General features: G+C 40.5%; 2 long non-coding RNA genes across 2 annotated transcripts in view; one reads left to right on the forward strand and one right to left on the reverse strand.

Moving 5' to 3' along the window:
- Positions 1–9,539: 9,539 nt before the first annotated feature.
- Positions 9,540–10,914, reverse strand: LOC116087716. The gene is made up of 2 exons (XR_004117580.1): positions 10,733–10,914; positions 9,540–9,916 (listed from the first exon to the last, which is right to left on the reverse strand). It is a non-coding gene; the product is annotated as an uncharacterized LOC116087716 (long non-coding RNA).
- The window catches only part of LOC116087714, a 13,781-nt gene continuing 9,853 nt past the window's right edge, over positions 10,888–14,815 (forward strand). Inside the window, exon 1 of the long non-coding RNA XR_004117579.1 lies at positions 10,888–10,961. This is a non-coding gene — a long non-coding RNA (uncharacterized LOC116087714). The remainder of the gene's footprint in view (positions 10,962–14,815) is intronic.

Genomic DNA, 14,815 nt, shown 5'->3' on the forward strand with positions numbered 1-14,815 from the left:
TCATCTGGAGGCATTTGAAGGGTGAGTTTGAGGACTTGGATGCAAAAATAAACAGATAGAAAAAAGAAGTTATTCTGAGGTTTTTTATTTTTTGTTTTTTTTTTTGTTTTGTTTTGTTTTTTCCTGCAAATGGAGTGGCCTCCCTGGAGCCCTGGCATGAATTCACAAAAGTGGACTCTCCTAAGTGTAGTGGGAGCAAGTACCCTAGGCACAGCCAAAGGCGATGCTGCATTTTCTATTGTTACATCAGAATGGTACATTGGACCTATAGTCTAATTGCTTGCTCCTCATCGACTGACCTCCACCTTCAACTTTCAGATGGTTCCTGGTCATTAAATTTACCACCACCCTGAGAGCTACCTTGCTTGTCTTCATTTATGCTTCCCTTGCAATCAACTCATGGATATCTGGCTTGTACATAACTGCTACTTATTTAGTGGTATTCTTTTGATCTGTGCCTTAGTTTCCCATGGTGCTTTCTATGATGTGTTTCACAACATGGAGGGCTCTTTCATGACAATTCTGTGCAGGAGATAAAAACTGCTGCATTGCTTTTGTGTTCATGAGTTACTAGATTGAGGAAGATGTAGTTACAGCTGTGTTCTGGTGTCCAGTGGCAAGCAGAAAAACTTCACAGAGATGCCCTAGGGCACGGAAGACACAATTTTCTCTTTAGCGTCCATTCTCCTTAAGACAGTTCTGAGCACTGCTCCTCAGACTTCGCTTGTCCCCTATCACTTCATTGTATGTGAAGTTCTTTGGACCACTTCCTGCTGTCTTCTAAATCACACTTATCTCAGGAAGACACACAATTATCATTAGGTTCACAAACTTCACCCATGGTGACTGGAGAAAAGAAAGGAGTAAATGAAAACATCACAGGATATAATTCTCTACTTGGAACGCGTTTGGATTCTCTTCCCCTCTATGTCTACCTCTGTGTTTATTTATAGCTGTAACTGGGGTGGCGAAACCACGTGTAGGCATCAGCAACCAGATTCTAAACCCCAGATGTATTTACCCATGGAATGAAAGGACACAGCATGGGATAGGGTGTCTTATTTCCCTTGTTACCCTCTTGACTTCACATAATTTTGGTGCTTGATCAAAAGCTTGAGGAGTAGATTCATGGTTGTGTGAAATGCCATTAGTGGATGCTTCTTTACTTGAAGATAGTGTACCTGTCACATTTCGACCACTTACTGATGGTTTTCTTCACGGAGCTTTGCTGATGAAGCGCCTTGAACAGAGCATATCCTGTAATTAGGTACATTTGAGTGGATTTATCTGAAGGCAGTATAATAAATGACACTCTCCTTGTCATGTCAAAATCTCTGTTAGGAAGGGGGAGTCATGAGCTTGTATTAACTTGTCTGGTTAATCAGAAGCAGTGCGGATATGCTTAGTTTGACCTTTGCACAGCCATTGCTCAGACCCGACCAGCTTTATTTACATCACTCTGACAAACTTTTCCTTCCAGCTTGCACCATGGTGAGATTTTTTTAGAGTGTCAGACACTAACACATATAGCATTTAATGAATGCCAATCATGTGGTGGATACAGGTCCATTTGAGCTGTCCTTTTTCCTAGAGCTTCATTCTGAACTTCAGGCTGGCCATTTTCCAGGTGGATTTGACCATTGTGTGCACAGTGTGATTCCACGGCTCTCTCAGGAGAGCCTTGATTTTGTTTCCCCACTGTAGGACATTACCCGCTAGGATCCTGATGAAATCTCATTTCAGTTGCAACTCTCTTCAGGGTAGGGGGGAAGATCATGAAAAGATACTTGCAATACAAGAAGTTTAAATGGACATAGTGTAGATTTTATATGATACAGGAGAAAAGCCTTCTAGCAATAATGATATGAGAAACATAAGCTAGGGCTGTAAAGTGGTTAAAATGAGGCAGACAGAATTATGGGTATAATATCCCCTGTAGTCAGCTCTGGCAAATGCAAAGTCAAATGTAGAATGTTTATGTGTATCCATGTGGTATCAATGACAAAGGCTCTTAGTCTCAGAATGTCAGACATGTCAGAAGTCAGTTTGTATGTGTACCATTGACAGTCTCTAGTCACAAGGACCATTATGCATAGGAACTGAAGAGAAATAATCTCCGTCAACATGAGGCATTTCCTTTGGATAGCACCGGCACTGATACATGCTTTATTTCCTTAGGTTTCTAAATTATTGGATTACTGGACTATTTCAGTAATGTGAATTCTGCCTAAATATCTACTGAGAACAATACCTGAAGGGTTGACCTACATTGCTGTGTGGATGTGGCCTGTATTCTTCTCTTTTACGAGAAGCATTGGCAGAACTGTGCTGACACGATGTAGTGTAACATTCCCAGTATGTTGAGTGTAGCATTCCCTCGGAGTGATGGGAACCACGGGTGCAATTCAGTTTAACCGAGGTTTTGAATAAAGGTTTGAATCATGAATATTCACAGCACAGTTGCACTGGATCCTTAACTTTATGACAATGGCATCAGGAAAAATCCACAGATGGTAGTTCAGTATAATCCAAGATGGAGCAACAGGTGGTCGAGTTGATTCCCCCTTTGGGGAAGTGATTTAGGGATGGTGGAGAGTCAAGAGGTGGACAAACTATACAGATACAAGGGGATGGGATGAAGTCTTCTTGCCTGGACTGTGTTTGAAGTGCTCTAGGCTTTGCTTCCTTCTGTGTGTGAGTCACGTACAATCTAAACCATAAGTCATGTACTGAAGTTCATCAACATTGTTGTTTGAAATGAATTTTAGGCAGGTGAAACCTAATTTCTCTTGTGATTGGGATAAATATGTTTAGGTAGAACACAGGAACAGGACAAGAGTCTCTTTGTATATTTGGGAGCATGGAGAAGTGGACAGAATGCTAGATAACAACAAACCTTTATGGAGAGTTTCTTGCTATACTTCGAAAGGTAGAAAAATTAAGGGCAGCTATCTACTTATAGACAGAGGATGAAAATCAACACAAAGAAATCAAACAATGTGAACAACAATATGAGCTAACTAGTACCCTCAGAGCTCCCAAGGACTACACCACCAATCAAAGAGTACACATTGTGGGACTCATGGATCCAGCTGCATATGTAGCAGAGAATGGCCTATTCTGTCATCAATGGGAGGAGAGGCCCTTGGCCCTGTGAAGGTTCTATGCCCTGGTGTAGGGGAATGCCAGGGCCAGAAATTAGAAAAGGGTGGGTTGGTGAGCAGGGATAGGGGGAAGGGAGCAGCAGCTTTTTTTTTTTTTTCTGGAGGGAAAATGGGGAAAGGAGATATCATTTAAAATGTAAATAAAGAAAATATCTAATAAAAAATCAAACAGTGAAGGCTTCTAATAAAAAATGGTTCCTCAATAATTCAATGAAGGGATCAAGACTGAAAAATGGGAACTTGGTTTCCCTATCAATAAACAGTGGCTATCCCTCAGTGGCTCTGACATTTGCCTGAGTGTATAATTTAAAAAGCAAAGATGAAGGTCACTGGCTCTGGACAGCACTGTGCCAACCTGAAGATGAGACTTTCTCACAGCTTTGGACATCTTGAGTTTTGGTACAATGTCTATTCTTGCTTAGGATGTGGGCAAGGAGGAAGTTTAAAGAAGGCACAGTGACAGGGTAGGAAGATGGCCTGGTTGGGGGCACCCTCCATAATGCACCAGAGACCTGGGTAGTGAGAGACTTTCGGGACTCAAAGGAAGGGGCCTTAGATGAAATGCCCTACAGTAGGGAGAGAGCCTACCTCCAGCAGGAAGACAGGGCATCAAATGAGGGAGGGGGCCATCCCACAGTCACAACTCTGACCCATAATTATTCCTGTCTGAAAGAATTATAGCGATGGAAATGGAGAGGAGTCTGAGGAAAAGAAGGTCCAGTGACATACCCAAAGAGGGATCCAGCTTAAGGGGAGGACCCAAGGCCTTACAGTATTACTGAGGCTATGGAGTGTTCACAAACATGGGACCTAGTGTGACCACACTCAAGAAGATCCAACAAGCAGCTGAAGGAATCAGAGGCATATAGTTGCACCCAACAAATGGACAAAAGCAGCTGACCCCTGTTGTTGAATTAGGGAAAGACTGAAAGATTTATTGCAAACCCTTCTCTGGAGATATCTTGTAATATTGAAGTGTTCATGTGATGTTCCAGAAGTTTCTCTGATTGTGATGTTGCCAGATTTTGTGTAAGGGGAATCAACTGGCCTTCTGAAACATTTATCTATCTGATGTATTTGTATTATGTATATGTATTGGGATGATTATGTATTCTGATATGTTTATATGATTATACACAGTTGTTTATGGGAAGAATATTCACCACTTCAGTGGGGAGCAGCATACCCTTCCACTCTATAGACAGGACTTTTGCTTTAGTTTTTTTTAATCCTTTGGTGAAATGAGTGGTGAGCTGGGAAAGAGCAGTCACACTGGAATGTAACTACACTTCCATGTTAGTATCACTTCCCTATTGGTATTAACTCCAGGCCCTACTGCTCATACATATTCATGCAGTAAGACCCAAGTGGCCCTCAGTGCAATAGAGGCTACTACTCCCCAGATCTTAATCCAAGCTCTTCCCAAATTATATAACCTTGAAGCTGGTCATGTCCAACTGTTTCCAGTGTCCACATTTTATGGAAAATGAATGTATTTATAGAACTAACATTTAAAGTTATTTAGATAGAGTTTTCCTTTGGATAGAAATGTTTTTAGTCTTCACTACTGGCTTTTATTAAATAGAAATGAAATTAATAAGTCTCTATTTCTAGGATATAAAACTATACATTTTGTTCCACAATAAAAAGCTTTCTTTGGCAAAATTCCTATTTCCAAGATTCCAATAGTTTTTTAAAATATCATACGAATCAATTAATAAGATGAAAGATCAAAGATACTCAAATGAATTCCTGTAAGAGAGGTATTGGGGAGCTAGGGAGATAGCTTGGTTGCTAGAAGTGTTTGATGCTCAAGTGTGAAGACCTGAGTTCAGACCTTCAGGGTCCTGGAAAGGCTGGACACGTAACATCCCAAAGCTCTTATGGGAAGATAGGATGTAGAAGGAAGAGAATTCCAGGAGCTAGCTGGTATGGTGTACATAGGAAAACACCAGAGAAAGTCTGCCTCAAACAAAGGGGAAGGAGCAGACTAAGATGAGCTTGGCCTTTGATCTTCACACATGCAAATGTTCGTGGTCATGCCCATGTTCACTCCTAGGAAGGCACACGTGCACATGCACACATGCACACCCATGCACCCAACACTCATTCTTCATACGTGCACATGTTTCATGGTCATGCCCATATTCACTCCTAGGAGGGTACACGTGCACACGCACACATGTACATCCACGCACCCAACACTCACACATGGTATTAAATTCAATGACACAGAATTACAATATCTAACTGTATAAAAGGTTTTAAACTAGTACTTCAGATTATGTTCTTTTAGGACCAGGAAAAGTTCTGCACACTGTTCTACCAAACTGTGGAGCACCTGAGTGTAGCAGGGAGTATTCTGTTTCATGTTTCATGCTTTTGCTTCACTGTAAAGACCAAATCAATACCAGCATGTTAATAACTCTCTCTGTGTTTACACTAACTTGATAACCTCACTTACTCTAATAATCCCTCAAAGCAGAGTTGTTTAATAGAAATGCAACACAATTAAAACTGGAATTAAAATTTTACAGTAGCTACATTAAAATAGGAGGAAATAAAATTCATTATTTTTTATTTTATTTGACTTGGCTTATTAAAACCCTTGCATTTTTTACACAAAATTTCTTTCCCTCAGGAAGTCTTTGAACTTCTGTGTGTTGTCACTACAACATATTCATGTCAAGTGGCCTGTATTACAATTGCTTGATAGCCACATGTGACCAGGGTCACAAAGAACTGCCCATCTTCTCTGGGATGTGCTAGAACAATGGAATGTATTTACCCCACCTTTTATCTTGGAAGGAAACTGTGTGCAGAAAGGACTTGTTAATCTGGACACGGTACTGCATGCCTGTAATTCAAGCAGTTGCAAAGCTGAAAGTTAGAGAAAGCCTATGGTTCCCCTCCCCCACGCACAGAAGGAAATTTCAGACTCTTTTTCATATTCTTTTGGTGTGGGGCAAGACTGTGATGAAGATAGTTAAAGAAATATTCACGTTCTTTCCTTATCCGATTGTAAATGAGCATCTGCTTACCACAGCTAGAGTCTCTTTGTCAAATGTGTTCAAATTTTGTGGTTTCTTATTCAAGCCTTTCAGCTCCATTATATGCATTCCTCTTGAGTCATTCAGTCTTCACAGTCCACGTAAAGACTGTGGCTTATATAATACATTTACACCTGTGGTATGTGCAAACCATACATGAACTATGATTGTACAATTAATGTATGAATTGAGCATTCTTGCTTTGGGCTTTCTTTCTTATTTTCTTTTCTAGTTTTGAGCAGTAGGGGCAATGACCTCAAAATCTGCCAAGTTCTCTTTAGTTCTTACAATTGCTCCTGTTTGGCAATAATGATGGCCAGGCTTTCAATAGTGAATTACATGAGAGAGCATCTCTGTAGCACGGCAGACCTGAGCTCATGTGCATTTCATCTCCTTGATGACATTCACAGAGACAGTTTCAGCTCTGTCCCTTTATCATCTGAGAGAGAGCCATCAGTCCTCTTGACATTGTTTCAAGTTATAGCCAAGGTGTAGGAAAATAGCTCAGGCTCCTAGGCTTTCAGAGCCTTTCCAACAACTAAATATTCATACTCAATGTGTTAGCGGCCTTTTCTTTCCTGCGAGACAAAGACATGCTTTTCCCTGTTCTCATGTAGCTACATTCCAGAGGAAAGCAAGACTTATTCAAACTGCTCTTGCTCTGAGGTAAGTCTATTCCTTTAGTGAGATAACCTGTCAACTTCAGCTCTGGAAGGCAACGGTAGGTCTTGGGCATTACAGTTTCGCTTTTAAATCTTTCCTTAAGATTTAGCCCACAAGCAAAGTATTTCTGGATCATGCAGGCAGGCATCAGGTGATAATACTTTTTCTAGAGCAAAATCTACAGTGCCCAGTACCCCCCCTCATGCAGATCCTCCCCCCATTTCTCCCTCCTTATCCCTTCTACACTACTACCCACCCACCCCCAGACACATCAAGTCACTGCAGTACTGGGCTCATCCTCTCCCACTGAAGCCAGACAAGGCAATCCAGTTAGGGGTATAGGATCCTCAGAAAGTCAGACCACAGGTTCAAGCATAGCACCCACTCCAGTGGTTGGGGATCCCTCAGGAAGACCAAGCTGCACATCTGCTACATATGTGCATGGGGCCTTGATCCATCCTATGTTCACTCTTTGGTTGGTAGTTCAGTCTCTGGGGGACCCTAAACGTCCAGGGTAATTGACTCTGTTGGTCTTCCTATGGAGCCCCTATCCTCTTCAAGTCCCTCAAACTGTCCCTCAACTTTTCCATAAGACTCCCCGAGCTTGATCTAAAGTTTGGGTATGAGTCTCTGCATCTCTTTCCATTGCTGGCTGGGTAGGAGCCTCTTAGAAGACAATTCAGCTAGGCTCCTGTCTGCAAACCTAACAGAGTATCATTGATAGTATCAGGGGCTGGTTCTTGCCCATTGGATGGGTCTCAATGCGGGGCTGTCACTACTTGGCCACCTCCTTCATCTCTGCTCTATCTTTGTCTCTGCACATCTTGTAGGCAGGACACATTTTGGGTTGAAAGTTTTGTGGGTGGGTTGGTGTCCTTATCCCTCCACTATGAGTAATTCCTGGCTACAGAAATTGGCCACTTCAGGATCCATATCCTCTACTGTTACAAGTCTCAGCTAGACTCGCCTCCATAGGCCCCCAGGGGTCTCCCTCCTCCCAGATCTCTGGCACATCCTAGAAATTGCTCCCATTCACCGCAGATTTCCATTGTTTCTCCTGTTCTCCACATATCTACCCACCCAAACCTACTCGATTCCCCATCCCTCTCCTTTCTAGTTCCTTCCCTCCATCTACCTCTGATATCTATTTTGTTTCCCCTTCTGATGAAGATTCAACCATCCTCCTTTGGACTCTCCTTGTTATTTGTCTTTTTGGGGTCTGTTGACTACGATGTGGTTAGCCTGTGCTTTATTACGAATATCCACTTATAAGTGAGTCTAATTTTAATTTGTTGGTTTTATAAGAATGAACTTAAAGGGGGAGCCTTAGCCCATGACAACTGAGGACATGACAGAAATTAGTCACTTGTTTATGCAGACCAGGGGTTCAGGGACATAGAAGTCATGGACAAAGGAATGAGGTCAGAGCCAACTAGGGGCAGATATGCACAGGACAGGAGTTCTAAACCTCAGGTCTCAGAGAAGGGAGTCGGGTACTTGGGCTCATGGAGTCCTACAATTGGTATGGGGTATAGGGAAGCAAGGATCAGAATAGAGCTGATTCAAGGAAGAGCAGTAGGATGTTGAGAGTCAAATACGACTGAGAAGAGAAGAGGCCAGGGTTGATTTGGATGTCTATGCAGTGCTGGGGAATGAAACAAAGGCCTAGTGCATGTCCTAGCCAAGTGTCCTACCAGCTAGCACCATGGGTAGCTCTGCTTATAGTTTGGAAGATTGTAAATTATGTTGGTTGCATATAAAAATTAAAGTATTGTTTTTATGCTGAAATAACAACTTATTGAAATTAATTTGATCTCTTTCAATATTTGAAAATGAATTGCTGCTGAAATATTCTACCCCCCATGTGCCTAACAAGGCACTTGAAATGGGTTGTAGTAATGTATCAAGAAAATATCTAGAGTAGTTACAGTTAAAGGAGAAATTGCTTAAATTTTATTAGTAACTTAAAATTAGATGCATATTTACATAATATTGTCTGGCTCTTTATAGTTTGTGATTTTAGTTATGGGAACAGGATTTTTTTTTTTTTTGTAACAAACAGATGTTTAAAACATATGTTAAATAACCAAACCATTGAGTTTGTGTTGCTTTCCATGAGTTTTGTAGTCCCTGGTCTACTAGTCTCTGACCTTTTTTTCTTTTCTTTTTTTCCATAAATGGCCTGTGACATTCTGGATCACCATCTTATATTATTGTGCCATCTTTGGTAGAATTTGAGTGATGGTAATTAGGGCTGGGATGAAGCAGAACTGCCCCTCCCCCAGTTCTCTGATGCTGTTTCTCATGCTTCAGTTTATCCTGGTTCAGAGAGTGGACATACAAAATGAATAAGATAGAGGAATAGGAAACTACAGTAAACAAAGAGAAATTATTACATGTCCATCTGGACACTCCGAGAAGGTTAAAAAACGGAAACGTGTTTATCATCTCAAAAAGTGCAAGTTCAGCACACTTCCATGTCCAACAAATCTGGATGGAAGACTGTCACACTGATGATTTGTTTGCTTCTGAAAGAACCAGGAGCAGCCAGAGCAGTTTAAAAAAGAAGGCATGTGCTCACTCCCTTTCTGGCCCACATGATAGATCTATCTGGGATCTGAAAAATGTCATGCACCTGCCATTTAAAAGTCATATCTAAATATACTTGCTACTCCATAAGTAATCTTTTATTTTTAATTGTAATATTATTTATGAGTTTTCACTCACCAGGAATTTTGTGTCAGTCTAAAAGTGATGGCATGGAGCCCAATACATTAGGAGAGAGACATGTGCTGATGAAATATGACCCTGCATGTCATCACTCCGCTGATGTACATTAGAGTAGAGACACAAGGATGAAGTTGAGGGATGATTCTTTGTGCTACGCATTCTTGAATGATTCCTGTGGAGGCTGAGAAACTGAGAGTAGATTTTTTTTTTCATGTGAAACAGAAGATAATCAGAAAATCTTTGTCCACGGAGGAGATCAGTTAGAAGGAACACACCAACAACACGCAGAGCCTCGTCCAAGTTAAAGCACTGAAATAAAGTGAAGCATAAGAAAATAATCTCTGCATAGCATCACTGAGTAAAACTAAAATGGAACACTGTCCTCAACTTAGGGGTTTCTCACCGCATAGATCTAATGGGCTGCTGAGAGCAGACTGTGTGTATAGAATTGATTGGTTTCTTGGAGATTATCATGGTCATCGTGGGATGTTCCATTTTTTTCAGCTCTCAGAGTTCTAGTTACATATTTCTGATATTACGCAGTAGTCTTTTTTTTTTACATATCTATATATTCATGATTACCTGGTGTTTACCTTTCCATAATTCGATTATTAAATCTGAAGTGACAACACTTTCCTTATGACAGTTAATTTACTTTTCAGTTTTCCTTTTCCTCTTCTGCTTTTCAAAGACTCTTACAATCTGAGGAAACACTCATTCTCATCAATCATCAGACATGATTCTTTTTTCATGACAAAAATAACTTCAAAGAAAATGTCTCATATTAAAATATCTGCTGCTACCTTCTTGAGAGGTAGAGTTATTTTGAAGTAATGCCCAGTAAGCCCAAATGGCAATGAAGGAATATCAAGTATGTTTTCTGAGATACCTACAAGGCCTACTTCAGTAATGCATGCTAAGTATTTGTGCCAAAGACATTTTTCACAGAGTTCTTGCTGTCTGAGGTCTTTTCTGTGGTAAAGTCACAAAAGGTTATGCACATGAAGGTGAATTGATGAATAAATCTTGCCCACCTATTTATTTTCTAGCAGATAAATCTTTCCCCTGTTTCTTCTGCATGCCCTCAAGAATTCAAAAAAAAAAAAAAAAAGGAACTACACTTACTTTTGAAATAGTGAAGAAAATTTTTCAAAAAGAAATACGTGAAACAGGTCTAGCAACACAATTGATTCGTTGGAGGTCTTTGAATTGGAGAGCTGTGTCTAGATAGGGAACTTTTGGCAGTTGAGGGAGGGAGAGTTATTTTTCTTTAGGGTTCCATTCATCAGTTGGCTGCCCATGTCCTAGTGACTGGCCCCACACCATGTGCATGTGTGGAGCACAACTGTTCTGAGTGAGTTATATTAAAAGACAGAAAAAAAAAGACATGAAACTGGATGGGGCTGTGTTGATGGATGTAGAAGAGAATGGGAATAGGTTGAGGGTTGTTATGACCTATATATATTATATGCATATATGAAATTTTCTAGGAATACATTTTAAATAATATGTAAATGTCTGACTGTAATTGAAGTATAACTCCCTGGCTTGCCTTTACTTTCTAGGGATAATCTTAAAGCAGACAATCTCCATGATCTGACAGTTTTCCAGTAGGACAAGTTTCTGCTCTGTAGTAATAACCATGCTAAAGATGTAGGTTTTTTTTATTAGATATTTCCTTTATTTACATGTCATATGATTTCTCCTTTCCCAGTTTCCCCTAAAAACAACAAACAAACAAACAAACAAAAACAACAAGAACAAACCCCTGATCCCTCCCTCATTCCCTGCTCACCAACCCATTCTCTTCTGCTTCCTGGCCCTGGCATTCCCTTCACTGGGGCATAGAACCTTCACAGGACCAAGGGCCTCTATTCCCATTGATGACTGACTAGGCCATCCTCTGCTGTACATACGCTGCTGGAGCCATTAGTCCCATCATGTATACTCTTTGGTTGGTGGTTTAGTCCCTGGGAGCTCTGAGGATACTAGTTAGTTCATATTGTTGTTTGTCCTAAGGGGCTTCAAACCCTTCAGCTCCTTGGGTCCTTTCTCTAGCTCCTTCATTGGGGACACTATGCTCAGTTCAATAGATGGCTTGAGTCTCTACTTCTGTATTAGTTGGGCACTGTCAGAGCCTCTCAGGAGACAGCTATATCATGCTCCTGTCAGCTAGCACTTGCTGGCATCCACAATAGTGTCTGAAGTTGATGATTGAATATGGGAGGGATTCCCAGGTAGAATAGCCTCTGGATTGTCCTTCCTTCAGTCTCTGCTCCACAGTTTGTCTCTGCAACTCCTTCCATGCATGTTTTGTTCTCCCTTTTAAGAAGGAACAAAGTATCTTCATTTGGGGCTTCCTACTTCTTGAGTTTCTTATGGTTTGTAGTTGTTACTTTGTGAATTCTGATCTTCTAGGCTAATATCCACTTATCAGAGAATGCATACCATGTGTGCTTTTTTGTGATGGGTTACCTCACTCAGGATGATATTCTCCAGGTCCATCCACTTCCCTAAGAATTTCATAAATTCATTATTTTTAGTAGCTGAGTAGTACTCCATTGTGTAGATGTACCACATTTTCTGTATCCATCCCTCTTCTGAGGGACATCTGGGTTGTTTCCAGTTTCTGACTATTATAAATAAGGCTGCTAAGAACATAGTGGAGCATGTGTCCTTATTACATGTTGGAGCATCTTCTGGGTATATGCCCAGGAGTAGTATAGCTGGGTCCTCTGGTAGTACTATGTCCAATTTCTGGAGGAACCACCAAACTGATTTCCAGAGTGCTTGTACCAGCTTGCATTCCCACCAGCAATGTAGGAATGTTCCTCTTTCTCCACAACATCTCCAGTATCTGATGTCACTTGAGTTTTTGTTCTCAGCCATTCTGACTGGTGTGAGGTAGAATCTCAGGGTTGTTTTGACTTGTATTTCCCTGATGATTAAGAATGAATATTTCTTTAGGTGCTTCTCAGCCATTTGGTATTCATCAGTTGAGAATTCTTTGTTTAGCTTTGTGCCCCATTTTTTAAATAGGGTTATTTGCTTCTTTGAAGTCTACCTTCTTGAATTCTTTGTATACATTGGATATTAGCCCTCTATCAGATATAAGATTGGTAACGATCTTTTCCCAATTTGTTGGTTGCCATTTTGTCCTATTGACAGTGTCTTTTGCCTTACAGAAGCTTTGTAATTTTATGAGTTCCCATTTGTCAATTCTTGATCTTAGAGCATAAGCTATTGGTATTCTGTTCAGGAATTTTTTCCCTGTGCTCATGTTCTTGAGGCTCTTACCCACTCTCAGGCAGGTGGATTTATGGAATAGAATTGAAAACCCAGAAATGAACCTACACATCTATGGTTACCTGATCTTTGACAAAGGAGCTAAAGCAATCCAGTGGAAATAAGATACCATTTTCTACAAATGGTGTTGGCTCAAGTGGTGGTTAGCATGTAGAAGAATGCAAATCGATCCATTCCTATCTCCTTGTACAAAGCTCTAGTCCAAGTGGATTAAGGGCCTCCACATAAAACCACACACACTGAAGATGTGTTTGGTTTTTTTTTTATGACTTGCCTCCATTTCCAATCTCTGGTGCTGTCCTTCCTACTAGTGTGTACAGAGATCATCATAAACAAATGACTGCTCCTTTAAAACTGGACTGAGTGTCTGCTTATAGGATGACTTCAATTAAGACACTTACTTCTAAGTTGCTTTCTGAGTCTTGACCCTCTGGATGTCTAGTGCTAGAATAGACAAAGGCTCAGTCTGTGACTCATATTCTTAGGACAATTTATCTACAGGTTGAAGTAATAAATCTGAAGGTTTTAAATACCACGTGCAATTATCCATAAATGCTCTCTGGTTGGTACCTTGCCTTGAATATCTAATAGACATTCCAAAATTGCATTTTCCAAGACAAACTTGAGTCCTAACCCCCTGTGGTTGGGAACTAGATCTCCCATGATATTTGGATTTTTAGGCTGAGTTTATGTGTCCTACTTTTGCCACCAAGAGACAAGCAAAGCTGCCACCAAACTCTTCAGGTAGAGAAAACTCACAACAGTTAAAATGGCCATGGCTCTCTTTCTCCTGAATTCCCCAGGGTTTAGGTTTAATAAATATACTTCACTCATGTGTCCTTACAAGTGAAACTCAGAAACTGGTTACAGTCTTCTCTATAATTACCTTCCTATGCAAATCTCATTGTTAATTTCAAAATTTGATGACTATAACTATGTCTACTTAAACATAGTATGTTTAAGTAATATGTCTTGACCATAGGTTATATTTATTATACATCTCCCACTCTCTCCTCAGTCTATATATCTATGTGTTTGTGTTTGTATGCTGTGTGTGTGTGTGTGTGTGTGAGAGAGAGAGAGAGAGAGAGAGAGAGAGAGAGAGAGAGAGAGAGAGAAAGAGAATAAATTTCTTGCAAGTGGATCTTCATACACATAAATGGCTATATTTTCTTATGTTTAATAAAATTTAGTAATCATTACCAGAACGATTATATCTTGCCACATTTTTTTTTAACAGAGCAGTCTTTTCTTAAATGTAATTTAAAAATACGTTCTAAACTCGAGGAACAGCTCTGTGGAAGGATCAAAACAGCAATATACATTTGTAAGAAAACAAAGAATGTAGTGGTGTGTATTTGGTGTATTGTCTTATTTACCTTTTCTTTGTGACATTTATCTGGGTGACCCACTGGCCTGTTCATCTGGTTTCTGGGAGAATTTGCAAGTCTGAGTGAATGTGAAAGTTGAAAGGTAAGAGATCTGGTTTTTAAAACAATCGGAATGGAGCCTTTTACTTCCTTGTAAACGTTGCTGGGTTAGCAGCAACTGTTCTTTTTCGCCCCAAACCACAGGAAAACAAAACATATCACAGCAAAATAGAACAAAACAAATCAGAACAGAAGTGGAGCCTGTCTTCCCTACAGAGTCCTCGGGCCTCAACAGGGGAATTGTTCTATTGAGACTAACATAGACTAACATGAGGAGGACAGCCGTTTCCTACGATTAATTATAGAATAGAGCCAGTCAGTCTGTGCACACAAGCAAAACAATGATAGTAAACCCAGAGTTCTTATGTGAGAGTGACACTTGCAGTAAGTTCTTTTCAAGAATGTCCCTTGCTCTCCCTCCCTCCCTCCCTCCCTCCCTACCTTTCTCCTTAGCTCCCTCCCTCCTTCCCTC

This window comes from Mastomys coucha, unplaced genomic scaffold (assembly GCF_008632895.1).
Source record: "Mastomys coucha isolate ucsf_1 unplaced genomic scaffold, UCSF_Mcou_1 pScaffold13, whole genome shotgun sequence".
Classification (NCBI taxonomy): domain Eukaryota; kingdom Metazoa; phylum Chordata; class Mammalia; order Rodentia; family Muridae; genus Mastomys; species Mastomys coucha.